The sequence below is a fragment of the Equus asinus genome, chromosome 2 (assembly GCF_041296235.1).
Source record: "Equus asinus isolate D_3611 breed Donkey chromosome 2, EquAss-T2T_v2, whole genome shotgun sequence".
Taxonomy (NCBI): domain Eukaryota; kingdom Metazoa; phylum Chordata; class Mammalia; order Perissodactyla; family Equidae; genus Equus; species Equus asinus.
In genome coordinates this window covers 135,953,977-135,972,716 of record NC_091791.1, presented here as the reverse complement: position 1 = coordinate 135,972,716, position 18,740 = coordinate 135,953,977, and the positions used below count along the sequence as shown (strand labels likewise).

General features: G+C 39.3%; 1 protein-coding gene across 1 annotated transcript in view; it reads left to right on the top strand.

Annotated features, from left to right (window-relative positions):
• RAB8B (RAB8B, member RAS oncogene family) overlaps positions 1 to 18,740 on the top strand; it is a 66,999-nt gene that overhangs the window by 17,339 nt on the left and 30,920 nt on the right. The window lies entirely within an intron of this gene.

The window sequence follows — 18,740 nt, the reverse complement described above, 5'->3', positions numbered from 1 at the left end:
TGGCATCCCACATAGCACAACTAGAAGGACCCACAACTAAAAAAAAAAAACACACAACTATGTACCAGGGGGTTTTGGGGGAGAAAAAAGGCAAAATAAAATCTTTTAAAAAACCCCCAAAACCTCACATCATACCACAGGCATTTTCTAGCAGCATACTAACAGTACTATGTGGTGTGGTTCTAATTAGCTTTGAAAAGCCAGGCCTTAACTCAGCCTAAGGAAAGTTCTTTTCCAAAAGATACCACTGCACCGTGACCCATTGGAGCCCCTGCAATGTCAAAAGACAAAAGCAGGGATAGAGTTTGGGGAGGATTCTGTGGTTTGTTTGAGATGTGTGTCTTATCTGCAAAAGCCCAAGTAAAAGTGAATGATTAGGGCCAGCCCCGTGGGCCCAGTGGTTAAGTTTGCACGTTCTGCTTCAGCGGCCTAGGGTCTCACCGGTTTGGATCCTGGATGTTGACATGGCACCACTCGTCAGGCCATGTTGAGGCAGCATCCCACATGCCACAACTACAAGGACCCACAACAACAAAAAATATACAACTATATACTGGAGGGATTTGGGGAGAAAAAGCAGAAAGGAAAAAAAAAGAAGGTTGGCAAGAGTTGTTAGCTCAGGTGCCAGTCTTTAAAAAAAAAAAAGTGAATGATTAACTCTGCTTTCACTGGCATAAGTGTTTTGCATTAAAATCTATTTTGGCTTCTCTGGCCTAACTTTTCTTTTTTGACAGGGGAACAAATTATAGAATGTCCTTCGTAGATCAGAAGTATAGAAATTACTGAGATATGGGGAAATGCTTCACAGATGTTTCTGAAACTACAGCCAAATTGAGTGAATTCTTGCCCCTTTACGTGTTGGGAGGTTGGGAGATTATTGTCTCACTTACTGGAGTATTATAACTGTGCTCCGCTCCAGGCTGTAGACACTCACTGTCTCTCTCACTGACAGGCTTATTTAACCCTATTATGTCTTAACGAGGACGGCCATTTGAACAGGAAAGAATGTGTAAGACTTTAGAGAGAGCCTTAGTTTGAAATTTTCTTTATAAAGCTTCTTGGTTCTGTATTTAGCAAATACTTCCTTTAAATGTATCTTGTTAAAAGTAAAAGTGAGTGTGGTAGAGTTCAAAATTAACCTCTAGTTAAATCCAGTTATGGTTTTAGTGGATTTTTTGTCAAGCACCACGTTTTCCTTAGTATTGCTACATACTGATTGACCAGTACATCTCGTATATAACAGATCCGAAGGTGAAATGTCCCAGGTTCAACATCATTCAGAGTCCTGCCTTCCTAGCACAATGTGTTGTGGTCCTGCCGTCTGAGCTGGTATAGAAACATCCTTGATACATAACAAGCAGAGCATGCTGAGCTAGTTCACAGCAAAAAACAAACAGCAACAAAAACTTGATATCCAGGTTGTTGCGTAGGTCACCGTGGTTATCATTTTAAAGCATCCGGGGTTGTGAGATAAAGTTTTTGAGGGAGGGATTTCACCAGGACATTTTCTGTTTCACTTCATATTCAGCTGTGACTCATATTTATTCTAGTTTAACCTCATTCTGCTTGGAAACTTTTTGTACTAGAAAATGTCACTTTCAACCAGGGGAGGGGAAATTCTGATTGGGGATCAGAAGAGTCAAGTTATTGTAGTGATAATTTGGTATCACTTTTGACTCAAGGAAAAAATAGAGAATCCTTACAAAGAAAAGTGTTGTAAAGTTCAAAGCGATTCTTATAAACAGATAGGGGAAAGGAAATGTCACCTCTGAGCTTTACTGTGGGAAGGAGAGGGAGGATCAGGGAAATTATTATAAAATGTTCGTACATGGAGGGGAGATAGCCTCTGGACTTCCCCATATGTTTCCCTGTTCCCTAAAACAGCTCTAGTGAATTGCTGCACGATTGGTGTATGAGTAGAAAGAAAGACACTAGAATTCTTAAACTTGATCTTGAAAGGCCCATCTTCATATATAATCATCCACAGATGTCTGTATGTGATTATATATTCCCATAGTGAGGGAATGATAAATGTAAATGAGAGCCATGATATAATTTTGCCTTGCTTGCTTGCACATTTTCAGAATATAATTAAAAGCACATGCCACTGTCAGTAGTTAACTGTGGGGTTCCTGTTAGGTTTTTATAAGGCTTTGGCAGAAACCTAAGACATGTTTTAGTGTCTCAGTCTTCCTTTTCTCCTTCCTCCCACCTTCCCTCCTTCTCTCCCTCCCTTCCTTCCTTTTTCTTTCCTTCCTCCCAGTTTGGAATCAAAAGGAAACTCTCTAGGTTCTGACTAATCTCTTTTCAAAACTAGAGACAATTTCAACATGTACACAGATTAAATTGATTTTCACTTTCTTCTTTGTAGCTGGTACCTGAAATTAACTAAGTTAATACTAGATAATGGCTTTCTGACTTCTTTCTTCAAATAAAATGCAGTGAGGATAATTGTCTTCTAGGCACTATTTCAGCACTAAAAACAGGTGGATATGGACAGCAATGGCTACCGCCAATGTCTCAGTCTCCAAAGAGGTCTCACCTCTCACTGAGAAGTGCCCAGAGCCTACCAGAAATGCATCTTCTTCAGACGTTGGGTAAAGAAGGTCTCTGAAGCCTGTATCTGGTGTTACTATGGCTGCTGCCCGACCTCCTTCCACATCACGTGTGCTCATGCCACTGGGGTGCTGTGGAAGCCTGACGACTGGCCATATGTGGTGAACTTTACATGCTTTCAACGTAAGGTCAACCCAAATGTGAAGTCCAAGGCTGGCGTGAAGGGCATCTCCATGGGGCAGACGGAGATCACAAAGCATCAGAATACCCAGTACTACAGCTGCTGAGTGATGGTGGTGGCCTTGCAGACCTTCTATGGGGTTGTGTTTGATGATGGCTCCTTCAGTAGGGACACAGTCCCTCAGGATACCATGAGCCAAGATTGTGTACAGCTGGGCCCTCCTGCTGAGGGAGAAGTTGTTCAAGTCAAGTGGCCTAATGGCAAACTCTACGGGGCAGAGTATCTGGGATCAAATGTTGTGTATGTGTACCAGGTTGAATTTGAAGACGGATCCCAGATAACAATGAAGAGAGAGGACATCTACACTTTAGATGAAGAGTTACCCAAGAGTGAAAGCTCATTTTTCCACAGCCTGTGATAATGTGATTTGAAGACACCTTTTATGGAGCAGACATAATCCAAGCAGAGAAGAAGAGACAGAGTGCTGAGCTCCAGGTTTAGGAACAAATATGTGGATGACCCCGTGTACCGCACTTTTTTGAAGAGCTCTTTCCAGAATAAGTGTCAGAAGAGACAATAGTCTACCTATACTGCTGTAGGCAGCAGAGCAGCTTGGGCCTCAAGAGGAAAGATGAAGGGACAGCCTGGGGGCTGTGTCATGTGTTTCACTGGGGTAGGTGACAGAGTCTGTCTCTGACAGTGGAAAGTTTGGCTTCCCAGAGCATGGTCACCAACATACACGTATTATGAATTGGAGACAGCAATCTGAAGTCATCTCCTGTTCTTGCTTTCACTTGTGAGCACTTGCCTTCTGTGATCCCAAATAATTTTTCTAAGTGAAAGGAAATAATACTGAATCACCCATAAAAAAAGCCACTGCCAGAGAGGAGGTAGGTTCCCAAGGGTTACTGAGGCCCCTGGTCAGGAAACACATGGAGACACCTGCCCCTACCCCATCAGGTGGGCGCTCAATACTCAGGTGGAAGGGTGATCATTTATACAGTTTTCACAGTCAGGGAAGGAGTCTCACTTAGTTGTTTTAAATGGCAGTTTTATAAAACATTTTTAAAACACAAATGGCATGTATGGTAATGAGACTCACCCTGTGCTACCTGTATTTCCCTTGTACAGAAGTTTTACATTTTTTTGTATCCCTATTTATTTTGATTGTGTCTGATGAGAACTGAGTTGTTGGCCTTGGCGAAATTTTTGGCTCTTGAGAAAGAATTCTTATGAAATGTATGGGAATTTTATATATTTAAAGAGGGAGATCTGGGACTATTATTTTTAAACACTTTTTTTTCATAATACTTATTCTTAGTAGATATTTACAAAATATGTTTCTTCCATTATGTGTTTATAAAACTAGATTTTAAATAAGTATGCTTTGATGCATAATTTTGAACTAATAGGATTTTTCCTTTTTAAAACAGCCTGTACTAGTGTTTAAAAATAAAGATTTTCATTTTCTCAAAAAAAAGGTAGATATGTAGAGAGAGTGGAATATGAGAAGGGAGGCAGAGGTTAGGTTAGGGGAGCAATCATAATATGACTTAGATCACTGGATTGGTACTTAGTAAATCATGCTCTTCCAAATAGTGCCGAATGCTCAGAAAAGCCACTGTACTGCCTAGAGAATTTCTTGTTCATTTAGTCACTCTACTTACGCTTAAAGCTGTAATGTGTGTGTCTTTTAAATTCAGTAGGCTGTGCGTTTATGACTACAGATCTTTCATTTATGAAATAATGATAAAAGTTCAAGTTGTAAACTTAGTTATAATATGGGCATTAAAAAAAAAATCCAAAAAAATCCCCCCAAACATTCTTCCTCTGGTTAAGGGGAATTCTTACATGAATTCTTTCCAACTGCTTTTGTTTATGAGTATTGAAACTTAAAATGAGTAAATTCTGTCTTCCAAATAACTTTCTACATTTTCCGTTTATTCCTACCTCTCATATCTGTTCTCAAGAACAAAGCGAAAGTAGCTTTGTAAAATATAGAAATATCCAGTGCTTAAAAATTGAACTTGGTCATTCCTTTCAAGCTATTATAGTGTAGGAGGTAAAGGGTCTGTCTAACGCAGTTATCCAAGAGCTTAATTTCAGTTTGAAAAAGAATTCTGCAATGGTATTGAATTCCTTGGAAATGGGTGTGTTCAGTCTCTGACACTCTACAAAGCTTGTGCATCTGACAGTGGATGTGATCAGGGCGGGATCTCCTGCCTCCAATTTCAGCAGCAGTTCATTTCTCCTTTCTTATGTAACCCTTTTTTTTTTTTTAAAGGATTTTTATTTATTTCCCTTTTTCTCTCCAAAGCCCCCCGTACATAGTTGTATATTCTTAGTTGGGTCCTTCTAGTTGTGGTACGTGGAATGCTGCCTCAGCATGGCTTGATGAGCGGTGCCATGTCTGCACCCAGGATCTCAACCAGCGAAACCCTGGGCCACCGAAGCAGAGCGCACGAAGTTAACCACTCGGCCACGGGGCCGGCCCCTTATGTAACCCTTATGATGTGAGTTTCTACTTTTGAGAGTTCACATTTCTGGTTTTTTCCTCCTAACTTAAAAACTGCGTATAGTGTGTGTGGTTGTTTTTTTTTTAAGAAAAAAGTGTTTTCTGTGGAATACATATATAGTATTTATATTTATTTTTCTTGCTTATTAAGGTCTTTAAAATTAAGGTCTTCTGTCCTCCTACCTTCCACTTCATTATCATCAAGTCAGGTGTCTGCAGTCTTGACGGGATTCTGAGCTCCTTCCTGTTCCAAACATGGCAGATACCTGCTGTGGCTGTTTGTGACCAAATCCTATGTTTGTCCTAAACCACCAACTGGGGCCCCGGGAATGTGGAAGTTGAAGATTGATGTCTGCATAATTCAGTCCCAGGACTTTCCTCTCATACCCATCCTTCCTCCACTCTCTGATTTAGACTTTTGCCTTCCTCTGTCTGGACCTCAGTTTCCTCTTGTGTGATAGGGATAATAATACCATTCAGGCTTGTTATGAGAATAGTGATAAGGCGTATTAAGTACCTAGCACAGTGCCTGGCACTAAGTGGTCTCTTGAGAAGTGATAGCTATTTTTATTAATGATAGCCTATCCCATTATAGCTGTCAGTATCATTATCCTTTGGGGGAGGGAGGGGTCTCAGGAGAGTATCTTGAGGGATATTATCTGATTCCATTGTACAGGATTATCTAGTCTGATGCTCATTTTGTTTGGCTACATTTTGTTCTTTGGTACAATTTGTGCCCTAGCCATTCTGGACTGATTTAAGCTGGAGTCCTTGATTTTGCAGGCAATTATTCTCTCATTTAAAAGGTATAGTCCCACTTCATTCATTTGAAATATGGTCAGTTACCAAGCCATGTTGAACTCTTCTGCCCTTTTGTGATGGGCCTTTTTCTCTTTTGCTTCTTCGCCTTAGGCCCGATGGATCAAGCATCTCAGGTGATGGAGCAGCAGAACCTCTGGCATTGTCATGCTCAAAAAATAGGGTGTGTTGCCCTGGTAGTATTTCCATTATTAGAATTCTCCTTTTTCTCCTTTAAGTCTTAGCCCCCCCCAACCCCCCGCTCCTTTCTGTTATCTTACCCACAAAACAGGAAAACACAACACACACACACATACGTACACTTTTTAATGGCTTCTTAAATTTAACAAATATTTTAGTGCTTACTATGTGCAAGGCCCTAAAGTTGTCATTTTTTTTTTCTCTCTCTCATTAAAAAGTGAAGCTAGAGTGGCCTTTCCTTATCAACAATACATCTTTTAAAAAGAAAGAAAGAAATAGCATGTGACCTTTTGTTGACTTCTGGAATGATCTTACGCCAATGTTTTTCAATGTGGATTGAAACCCATTATTGGGTCATGAAGTCAATTTAGTGTGTCAAGACCAGTATTTTTTTTTTTTTAATGGAGGAGAAGAGAGTAGACCAGAACATAAGAGAATAGAAAAGAAAGTACAGCGTCCATTTCATGCACAAGAGTAATAAGGAGTAAGGGTCGAGTGCTATTTTATGAAACTTTTGTTTCAGTTATGTAAGTATGTATACATGTGTAATGTGCTATGCTATAAAAAGTCTTTCTTAACTGAGGGTCAGAAAAGCTAGAAAGCCACTGCTGTGGCTGGATTTGCCAAAGACTGGTTTTTTAAACAAAACCCCAATTCTATAGAGTCTGTATTTAATTGGAAAATCCCTTTTTTCCATGAAAGAAAACTGGGCCTTTTAACTGGCAAGCCTTTATTGATGGGGGGCTTCGGCAGCTGGTTTGACTTGCTGTGTTTTTGTTAGGGTCTTTTGGGTAATGAGCCTATTATCCCTCTCCTATTTTGCTTTTCTTCTTTTTCTCTCTCTAAGTGGACCCTAGAAGCCATTCTAGTTGTTGGAGCAATGGCATAAGTTCCCATACAACAGAGACATCTGTAATGTATGGTTTTGTGATTGTTGCTAAAGTTTTTAAATTTTATTTTATTTTAATTTTTTTTAAGGTTTCATTTTTCCTTTTTCTCCCCAAAGTCCCCTGATACCTAGTTGTATATTTTTAGTTGTGGGTCCTTCTAGTTGTGGCATGTGGGACACCGCCTCAGCATGGCTTAATGAGTGCTGCCATGTCCGCGCCCAGGATCCAAACTGGTGAAACCCTGGGCCGCCGAAGCAGAGAACACAAACTTAACCACTCGCCCACGGGGCTGACCCCTGTTGCTCAAGTTTTTAAAAAAATTATGGTTTCTGAAGAAAGTAGAAATCTCTAAGCAACATGAAATAACCAATTCTTTTTTCCCGTCTGGTGGTAGCATTTATAATAGTCCTAATATGATTACAGAATTGGTGTTTATTTCATTGTGTGTGGATTTTTATTTACTTATTTATTTTTTTGGTGAGGAAGATTGGCCTCGAGCTAACATCTATGCTAATCTTCTCTATTTTGTATTCAGGATGCTGCCACGGCGTGGCTTGATGTACGGCATGTAGGTCTGTGCCTGGGATCCTAACTGGCGAACACTGGGCCACCAACGCAGAGTGCACAAACTTAACCGCTATGTACCAGGCCGGCCCCTGTGTGTAGATTTTTAAAAATCACCTACACTCCTAAGCCTGTCTAAATTAATCTGTGATTTTTAAAAATTAGGATTGAGGGGCCAGCCCCGTGGCTGAATGGTTAAGTTTGTGCCCTCTGCTTCGGCAGCCCAGGGTTTTGCTGGTTCAGATCCTGGGCGTGGACATGGCGCTGCTCAGCAGGCCACACTGAGGCGGCATTCCACATGTCACAACTAGAATGAACTGGAGGGATTTGGGGAGAAAAAGCAGAAAAGAAAAATGATTGGCAACAGTTGTTAGCTCAGGTGACAATCTTTAGAAAAATAAATAAAGATTAGGATTGAGACAATGATAACAGAACCTTTAATTCAGTTCCATTTCTCTAGAAGAGATTGCATTGTTGTCTTTTCTCCTTTCTAAAATGAAAAGAGATTTATTTTGTGTGTGCTTAGTACTGTTTTGTTATTTGTTCTTTTCTCAATAGTTTAAATATTTTAGTGTTTGTGTGTGTGCATTTATCACCTAAAGTTAACCAAATATGTAACTTAATTTAAATGTCAGTCATTAAGATGCATTCCAGTAGGATCATTTTGGAGATATGTGAACCTGATTGTATTTAGAAGTAATTAATCAATGTCAAGAGTATTTATTGAGTGCCTGTGATGTGGTTGGCAAACAGGAGAGAGGTTCCTAAAGAAGTGTTGTAAGTAAAGAATGAGGCTCCTGCTTCTAAAAGGCTTATCTTTCATTCATTCCTTTAAACTTTTATTGAATATCTACTCAACTGCATACTGTGCCAGATTCTTTGCCCAAGTCTAATTGGGAAGGCAAAACTTACGTGAAACAGCAAGAATTATTAAATGCCATCTCTAATGATATTTATATTCTAAATTCAGAGTTGCCTGTTATATCTGGAGGACAGAGGAGTGGAGTTACTGAGTCTTGAACCACTGTCAGGATTCCAGTGGGAAGGATAGAGAATATTCCAGACACTGGGGGAATTCTGAAAAATTCTCGGTGGGGAATGTCAGAAAGGAACATGAAGGAGACATTTCTCAGGGTGTGTACTGAGGAATTGTGAAAAGCAGGGTTGGATGTGTTGGGTGGAGCCATATATTTTAAGGTGACTAATTGTAGAGTTTCATAAGCTAAAAAGGTACCCCACACCCTGCTGGTACTAACAGTCTACTTTGGGAGAGGAGAGGGATTATAAATAACTATGGAGGCTGTTCTGTGAGTACTAGGATGGAAGCTGTACTACGATGGTCTACCAGCTGGTCATATTTCAAGTAATATAATTAAAAAGCTTGGAGTCACCATGTCAGTGGCTACCCTTAAGCTGTATTGGTACTGCTCTGGCTTAGGGCTTGGCAACATCTCTGACTCAGTGATAGACTTCCTTGTTGAAGGCCTGGCTCCTAACTTGGCAGCATATGACACTCCCAGTTGCCTAGGTCATCCTGTCCCCGGCTGCCCAGTTGATTGTGAAGCTGCAAAACATACTGGCCAGGACTCCTTTCTACCTCTAGCTGAGGATCCTGTCGCATTCCTAGACAGGTTCTCGAATGTGCTTCTCCTTCAGGACCAGGCCGTGGGTGGGGATCTGTACAGGTGCTTGCCCTCTGCCTCAGGCTCACAAATTAATGGTGGAAATATTTTCCTCAAAGCAATTATGGAAAATAATTATTAATATTGCTTCACATTTGATTCTCCCGTTTATCTGTTTTTTTCTGTCTGCTTATTTATTTGCCTGCTTCATGTTGTTTGTGGTCGTATCTATCAGTCATCTTTTGCTGTCATACAATCCCAAAATCTCAGTGGTTTTCAACGGTAACACACATTTCATTCTTGCAGCTAACGCCAATCATATCCTTGGTCAGTTTTCCCTCAGATCCATTCATTCCTCTTTCTTCCCCTGCCCTGGCTTCTGGGTCAGTTAGCTTCAGACTGGGTTCAGCCAAACAGAGACAATGGCAAGAAATTAGAGAGGAGGAAAAAGGGAGAGACCAGGGTATTTCTCCTTCTCCCTTTCTGCCTCTGGTGGTGTCTTCATTAGAGACTGTTGCTCTGGGGCTCCAGCTCCCACTGAACAGGCCCACCATGGGTCCACCCTCTTGTCAGGTGACACTAGGCCTTGAGCTGCAGTAACACCACCTCCTCCTTTTGTCTCTCTAGCTTAGGAGTGGTAGTGGCTTCCTGCTGTTAAACCTTTTACCATCTCCTCTTTGGCTCTTAGCAACTTTATGTCTTGTGTAACCAATTCCCTGTATTAAATTCCTTCTGTTGTAAATACTTGAAGTGGTTTCTTTTTCCTGATTAGACCCTGACTGAAACATTCTTCCAAAAAAGAAATTTTTCTTTTGTCTCTTTTGTTGCTTTTTTTCCCCTATGGTGCATCCTCAGGAATAGCTATAAACCAATCCATTTTATTATCCTACAGAATGTCTCCTAATGAAGCAGTATGATGTAGTGAATAGAGCATTGAGTTTGGAGCCTCAGTGATGTCACAGAACAGTCTACCAGCTGGTCATATTTTAATTTTTTATGAGCATTTGTAGTTATTTCCGACATAGTTTCTTTCTCATTTTAAACTCAGAATTGGAAGATGGAACTATAATTAGATAGAGAAAAGTTATATAAAGCATTCATCTCATGTTGGAAGAAATTTATGTGCATTCAAAAGGTATCTTTCAAATGGCCAAGAAGTACATTGGACCACTGATAATACCCCAGGTATCCCAAACTTTTTTGGCCCTTTCTAGCTTTCCTGTAGAACCAAGAGCATGTTCCCCGGGGCAGCATGAGTGTCACAATCCCTGCCTTGCAGTCATAAGAGCGGACAGTTTGCCTCTTGCTCCTTCTCCTGAACATCCCTTATTGTGGGCTTTGCCTTGAGGGAGAGATTCACTTTGATTCAAAGCAGCCTTGCAGTGATGGGGCCTTTTCCAGTTCAAAAGATGCCGGGTTGGTCAGATCTATTTCAGATTAATCTTGAATAAGAATTCTTTATGGAATGGCTATATTGAGCATACTCAGAGGGCTCAAAGAACTAATAGCTAATATTCAGGTCCACCCAGAGTGAACTGATTCTCCTTTTGTGACCTGGAGAAGACCTAGAGCTAGTTTCAGCTTTCAGTGCTCTGTGGGAAACTGGTTCCTCCCCAATCCTTTGTCATCTGAGTTAGTACCTCCAGGGGGGCTCTGAAAGGTGATTCCCGTTGGGGCCGCTTGTGTCACAGAATTCTCATCCTTAGCATAGTATGTAGCCCAGTGAACGAGGTAGGCAGATGTGGGCAAACATCCCAGCTCGACCACTTACTAGCTTGTCTTCTTGGACAAGTTTACTTGACCTCTTTGAGCCTCAGGTTCCTTGTTGGTGAAATGAGGGATAATGATGGCTTTTTGCTAGGATTACACCTGGCACAAAGTAGGTACACAATAATGCTCTTTAATATAATTTTGTCATGCTTATCAGGTAAAGGACTTTTGAATCAGGGACTCAAGACTCCACAGCTGAGCCATAGAGGTTTGCTGAACCCCCCAGCCTTGCTAATATGACTTACAGCTGATGGAGTTTTTAATATTACCATTCTTTGTCAATATGGTGTTTGCTAATTTTGATTTTCAGCTCGTCATCAAAGCTCTTAGAGTTCAGAGAGAATTTTAAACTTGACCAAGACTGTAGTTTATATACTCGAGTTCAAGAAGAAAGTGTGACGGTGATGGTATAGTGAGTACTTTTTTTAAAACTGTCTTAAATCTTAAGCCAAATTTCTTTCTAAACAACAGTGAAAAATTGCTATTACCATTTTTGCCATTTGTGATAGACAAATGCCGCTTGTTTACTCTCAGCATTTGAGGAGATAATTATATGTTTGCCTGTGGAAGTGGCACAATTCAAGCAGGCAGTTTCATATCTTAGGAAATCATGTTTTCTATTGGTTTATCATCTCTTATTAGGTCCTGCTCCTGAAGAGCAAACCTTAGGATACTACCTTTAGCAAAAGACGCAGGTATGGCATAGGATTTTCATGTTATGAAATTTTAGTGACTAGTGGTAGTAGTCTACTAGTAGCACTTGTGACTAGTAGTAGCCTAGGAGCTCCTCGAGGCCCATAACTTTTCATCTTTATATTCCTCAGTGCCTAGCGTAGTGTCAGTCTCAGTACTTCTTGTCAAATTAAATATTGAAATTTGCCCTTTCGTTAGTCAACTTGGTTTTCCTTAAGTGTAACTCACTGTATCTATCATATGTGATTGAGCACTCTTTAGCCAGATCTTTAGGTAGCCAAAATGAAGCAGTCCCAGACAGGTTTCTGTTCTATAATTTGAGGAATGGATTATCCTCACACATAGACTGAGGAATTGGTTGTAAAGTCTGAAGGGAGCCAAGTCTGCTACTTCTCTGCCTTCGGTATCATATCATCATCTCCAAGCACGGACTTCAAACCTGAGGCCTACAAAGGTTTATCCAAAGTAGATTAAATATCAGTTCTTCTGAATGTACAGTGGGTTTTTTTTTTTGTTTTTTGTTCTTTTTGCTTTCTTCTGTCACTTTCAGAAACTCAAGAAGTGCAGCCCAGTGGTTGATTTCTTCTGTTCCCAAAATGGCCAGTGACATTTTCCTTCACACTTCTCGTTCTGCTGACAGACCGTTTGGGGTTAAAAATACACAGTCATTGTGTATCATGTTTCTTAACTTCTTTGCATCACTGTCATGTCCATTTCCTGACCTAATGACTATGCTGTCCAAACTGGGAGCACTAGCATTGTGACCACCAGATGTGGAAATCCTGCCCCAGGCTTGCTTGAGGACATCCTTGAAATTACAGTGTGTCTGTAAAATGATCATGTGAGTGGAGAGTTCTGTTTTTGTTTTTCACGTTAGTCACTGAGCGTTACAGTTAGGGTGCCGCCAGTGTACTTCTGGATCAGACAAAAACTGGGTAGATGAATTTAACATTGTCAAATACCACCTTTTCAGTTGCAGAGGTAAATTTTTCAACTTGATGGACAAGTTTGTTTTGTTTAGTTTTTTTCTCAACTATTTATCTATGGCCATACCCTGGCTTGATCCACCCCTTACACATTCAGGAGCCCAGAATTCTCTACCCTCTGTACCCCTGAGTTTACGCATAAAATAATCTATAGATACCTGCTGTAGTTTTTTTTTTCCTAATCCACATTTTAAGAGGCCTTATAAGTAGAAAGATGAGTTAAAAATATACGAAGCGCATTGTTCATCTAGCCCTGTTGCCCTTTGTGTGTGTGAGAATTCACCGGGAGCCTCAGCTGAGCAGCTTCGGAAGTCCAATGAGCTCACTTTATTAAAGCTTGCACTGTTGCCCTCTCCTGTTTACAGCTGATTAGATTAATTAAATATGATTAATAAATTATAGTATGGCAAACTCAGAATTATCTGTGTTAATTAGGGACAAGGATAGCATGGAAAAATGAAATCTGCAGATGATGCCTTTCCTCCTGGGTTTGTTTCGGCAGATGCCACAAAGACACATCATGGGAAAGCAAGCGCACATTTGTCTGTCGCTGTATTTGTCTTCCCACACATTCCGGCAAGTAAACTGGAACTGTAGGAATTAGAGAAAGGGGGACAAATTTGTCTGGGCTGTTTGGTAAATAATGGTTGCAGTCTTCAGTTAACACCAGCTCTTTCAGATGGCTTGTGTGAATTGGTTGGTCGGTGTGCTTTTTTCACAGAAACGGTATACTCAACGGTATGACTTTGCAAGGGCGGGTCCCAAAAGCTTCTTTAATCCAGAATTTGAAGTGTAGTTGTAACGAATACAATTTCAGCTATAACATGTGTAATATTTTCTTCAAAATTGCTTATTGCAAAGGTGAATATGTGACAATATTAAGTTCATAATTTTTAAAATCATCTCACAGTAACATACTTATCCTAACATAACTACTTTACTGTTTTACATGTTGCTTTCCATATGCACATGTATTTTTTACATAGTTAAGATGTAGTACATTTTATGTTTTGCTACTTTTATAACATTATAACATAAATACTTCCCAAGTTTCTGTATAATCTTGATAATGATCAAGGATTACTTTTTTTTTAAATTTTTATTTTTTTCCTTTTCACCCCAAATCCCCCGAGTACATAGTTGTATATTTTAGTTGTGGGTCCTTCTAGTTGTGGCACGTGGGACACCGCCTCAGCGTGGCTTGATGAGCAGTGCCATGTCCGCACCCAGGATCTGAACCGGCGAAACCCTGGGCCGCCCAAGCGGAGTGCGCCAGCTCAACCACTTGGCCTTGGGGCCGGCCCCAAGGATTACTTTTAATAGCTTCAAGATATTCCTTCATGATGAAAAAAATGCAAAGCCTTCAGTGGCTACTCTAGCTTTGGGAAGTAAGGGGAGGGGATGGACTCAGGGAGGGACGGGAAGGAGAGAAGGGAGATGCTATTTTCAAGGAAGTGGGTCTGTACCTGCCTAAGAGAAGACACAGCTCTTGGTCTCTCACTCCTAGGTATTCTTTTGTGGGAAATAAGGGTCATTGCCCTCCAGGACCCAAGGTCAGGCTAGAGATTTCCAAATGAGTCTTTGGTATCCTACATGCCTGTCAGTTGGGGCAACTGCCTGATTATTACCTGTTTAAAAACCATATTTTGTATTTGTAATTTTGAAAAGCTTGCCTGAGAAAGACAGGTGGTAACAGACATTCAGTGATCCTTACAGTGCTTCTCCAGGATTTAGAAAGAACTGTCTCTTTTAAAGAAGTGGGTAAAGGGCAACAAGGTGAATAATTCTTCTGGCAATACTGAGGGCTTGTTGGTGGAAACTGTACAGGTAGTTTCTTGCTCTAACACTTGAGTGCCTCTTCCTTGGTTAATGGGGGTTGAGGGTAGGGGCCTTGAATGGGATGTTCCATTTAAAGTTAGTTTTATAAAAACAAGCTGATAAAATATAATTTAAAATAATTTTTTTGGTCAGTTTTAGAAAAATTATTTTATGTGGTACTGGATGATTTTCCAAACCATTCAAATATCAGGATGGCTTTGTAAAAACAGTGGTCTTGTCAATATTGTTTAGGTTTTCCACCCCTCCCCAAACACTGGGATTTGGGAGTAGGGAGAATAATGATCAAATGTGAAGTCCACTGTAGCATATTTTGACAACCCACTCATTTTATGCTTTGATATAGTTGTTACTCATTCTTTGTGTATTTGAAGTTTAAAGTAGCAATTAGCTGGGGGACAAGGGAGACAAAAGAAAATATGACATGTTCTAGCTCCTTCTCTAGTCCAGACCACATCTATAAATCTGAAACATAGGTTAGAGAAGATTTACCAATCCAGTTGTAACATTTTATTCTGTTATAAAAGCCGAGCCAAAGAAGTAGTAGGTGCCAGAATCCTTTGTTACCCTATAAAGTTAGAAAAATGTCTTAAGTATTTGGAGGCGGTTGGCTATTTATATGAGAGATGCATAATTGACTCATGGAAGCGTTTACTATATGCATGAAGGTTTTATAGAATGTTATCAACTTTAAACTTTTGTATCATAGGGGATTGTGTTTACAAATCGGGGTGATACAATCATCAGTAGAAGTTTTTCATTTTTGATTAGGAAAAACTGTATTCTGTTTGTGCCATTTTTGTTTATTTCGGTCTCATCCTTTTACTTGCGTATACTCCATCTGTTTGTTTTAACTTTACTCATTAGCAATAACTATTATAATTATCCATCTGTCACCCTGGCTGCAGTCAGCTGTAAGTGCTGCTTAATTTTACTATACTTTTGTGGTATTGGTGTTGGTTTTCATCAAGAAAATGCTTTTTTGCTAACTAGATTGAGAGCACTGTGAGTTTGCAGTTATGTTTGTTTGTTTTATAGTCTCTGATCATTTCCCATTTATCTAGCGAGAAGTCAGTGGGAGAAGAGGATGGGAACGGATGAGGTGGGTATTGCGGGAGAAAGAGGGTGACTTTAGATGGTTCTTCTCTTCAGCCTCCAATAATTTGGTACAGACTCCCCTCCCCCGATAAAAAAGTTGATTTGTATTAAGCAGGTGAGGAAAATTAGTAAATTTTATATTTTGCACCAGTATAAGCTGAACTCTTTCTTACATGAGTGATTTGGAAAATTTCTTGGAAAATAATAAAATTGTAGCTCAAGTTTATTTCAGCCCTAGTTGCTAACTGATATATTACATTGATAACAATCTTTTTTGTTTTTCCTCTTTTAAGAACTCCTTCTCAAAGGGAAAAAAATACATCATGTGTTTTTAGTTAGTTGCACCATGTAGTGTTGTTACTCAGTTGTATTGCTTCATAATTTTTTTCTTTTTAGCTTTTACTCACCTCCAAATGAGTGGAAAATATGATACATGGTCAATACTTGGAAAGATCTAAAGGATTAGTTTCACTGCACTTTTGGTGCAACATCATTGGAATGTGGTTGTAATTTTTTCCAGTGATAATTCCAGTGATTTGGCAGTTTGGTTTTCCCAGAGCAATAGTATGTAAAATCAGGGATTTGCTTTTTTATTTTCATCTTTTGAATAACCACAATATTCCCTTCACCCTTAAATGTAACAGACCTGACCCTGAGTTGTCAAAGTGCAAACAAGGAAATTCCAGGTTTGGGAAAGTGCTAGTGGCTCATACTGAAGGAGTTTGCCTGCCCTGAAAGTACACTTGCTCAGAAGCAGTGGACGGAGCAGAGGAGATGCAGCTGGTTTTATTTGGGAGCACTCTGGTTCCTAAGATCCTCATGAATTAATAATGGAGAAAGGGATGGAAATCTCAGAGGTATTCTGAACTTTTATTCTTCAGCAAAGTTTAGTTTGTAAATTAAGCTCTTTATGAGAAGAGATTTTATTGAAAATAAAACTTCTGTTCATTGAAAACCTCTAAACCCCACATTTTGACAGCTTCAAGCATATTGCTACTTCCAGATTGAGTAACACTTAAAACACATTTCCTTTTGAAAATGCAAGATTTGCAAAAGAGACTAGTCATGCATTCATTTGGCCATTCTCAAGTGGTGAGCTGAATGCTGGGTAATCTCTGCTGGCCCCTTAATAAGATTTAAAATTCTCAATCCTTTCTAAGTGTTTCTTCCTGCTTAGCTGAGTTGTTGTAGCTGTGTTATTACACTTTATTTGCTGTTTCTGTTTTTCTCTCTTGACGTTTTGGTAGTTCTAGCATTTACAAACGTTTTATTTGTGATTCAACACACAGTTATATTTTAGTAGCTATCATTTGGTATATAATGATTTATTTTGCCCTTTTATTTCCCAAAGACATTTTAAGGGTTAATTAGATCCTTATATTTTAATCTATAAAGCCCTTTGAGACTTTCAAATATAGACATTCCTTACAACTATTCTTAACTGCACTATTTTTGTATCTGTCACACGTGTTTATGACTCAAAGAAAAATTAGTAAATCCTTCCTGATTTCTACAATTAATTTATGAGTTTATTATCTTTTGTTGGTGTGATTAGATTTCATGGGTACAGCTGTCTTACGAAGAATGCCAAGAATTGGATTTAATTCAGTAACAAGTAGGAAATTCTAAAACAGTGTAAAGATGTGCAGCTTTTTCAGCAGGAAATGGTAATATGTGTCACTGTTGATTTACACCATAAATAGGGTTTAATTTACCACTTCCTGTTCACGAAATAGAAGAACTAAAGAAATCTGAAAACTTCCAGTCTAGCGTCTTTTTAGTATATCAGGTGTCCCTTGTAAGGGCAAATTATATTCCCAGACCACTTGTTACTCCACCTTTAAAAAAAATTCCCGTTTTCCTATGTTGAATTTAACAAAAACTAACATATTTGGTTGCCAGTGATGATTTCAAACTGTTATTAAAATGTCTTCTAAACTTTCTTTTAATATGTTTTTCTTCCTAAATGTTAGATTTTCTGATTTTTAAACAAGAAAACAGATTGTAAATTTGAATATAAATAAACAAAAAATTAAATGGTTCTAAATATACGGAGCAAAATTGGTACATGGTGAAAATATGCTTTTATGAACTTACAGAATGTGTATTTACAAAACAACAATGCCTTAAACTTCTCTCTTTCAATCTAAGTAGCATTCTTAACTTTATTTCTACTTTTACACATTTTCTCCAAATCCTTTCTTTACTTTGGAAAAAAATATTTTAAACCTTCCATCTTTGACTCATGTTTTTTCCTGTTTCAATAAGCTGTTTTCTGAGTAGAAATTTTAGCTAATTATCCTAAGGTCAGCTTCTCTGAAATTTCGTTAATCTCCATGTTTGAAGGGCCACAAAAAAAAGCATAAGCAAAATGTGGATTTCAAAGTTTCAAAACTGGCAGGATGCATCTACACTGTGTCTTCATCATTAATAATAAAAATCTTTAGTAAATTTTGTGGATTTCAGTGTTTGAGAAACTTTTTTTCTATTTCTGGAATATCTCTGAAATGTAAATAGACAAACCACATAACCCATATTCAGATGGCCTGGGATCACAGATGTTCTTTCCAAATGTACTTTTGAAACAAAGCACTTTTTTTTCTTTCAAATTAGAAAAGCACAGTGTTAAACTTCTGCTTCTTAAAGTGGGTCAAAGGGGATAGATGACCCATGCTTTTTCTCCACTGTGAGTACACGCAGCATCGGAATCCTGCATTGCTATCATTCATTGAAAGGCTAAATGTCTCAGAAATCTGAATTTTTTTTTCATGACTCTCTTGACTAGAGCCAAATTGGACTTTTAAAACGTCAGTGGGAACCAGGTGTCTAAAACCTCAGTTGAAGGTGCCTGCTGTTTCTCCACTCCTGATTTTCCTGGGCCAGGCAGCAGACTTCCCCAAGTAACCCGAGATAGAAGAGAGAGCTATGTGTGTTCTGAGTTGCAGCCCCCACAGGGCAACAATGCATCGAGTCACAGCTTATGCTGAAGGCCAGGACAACTGGCTGGCCTGGGGTTAGTTCTGAAGGCCA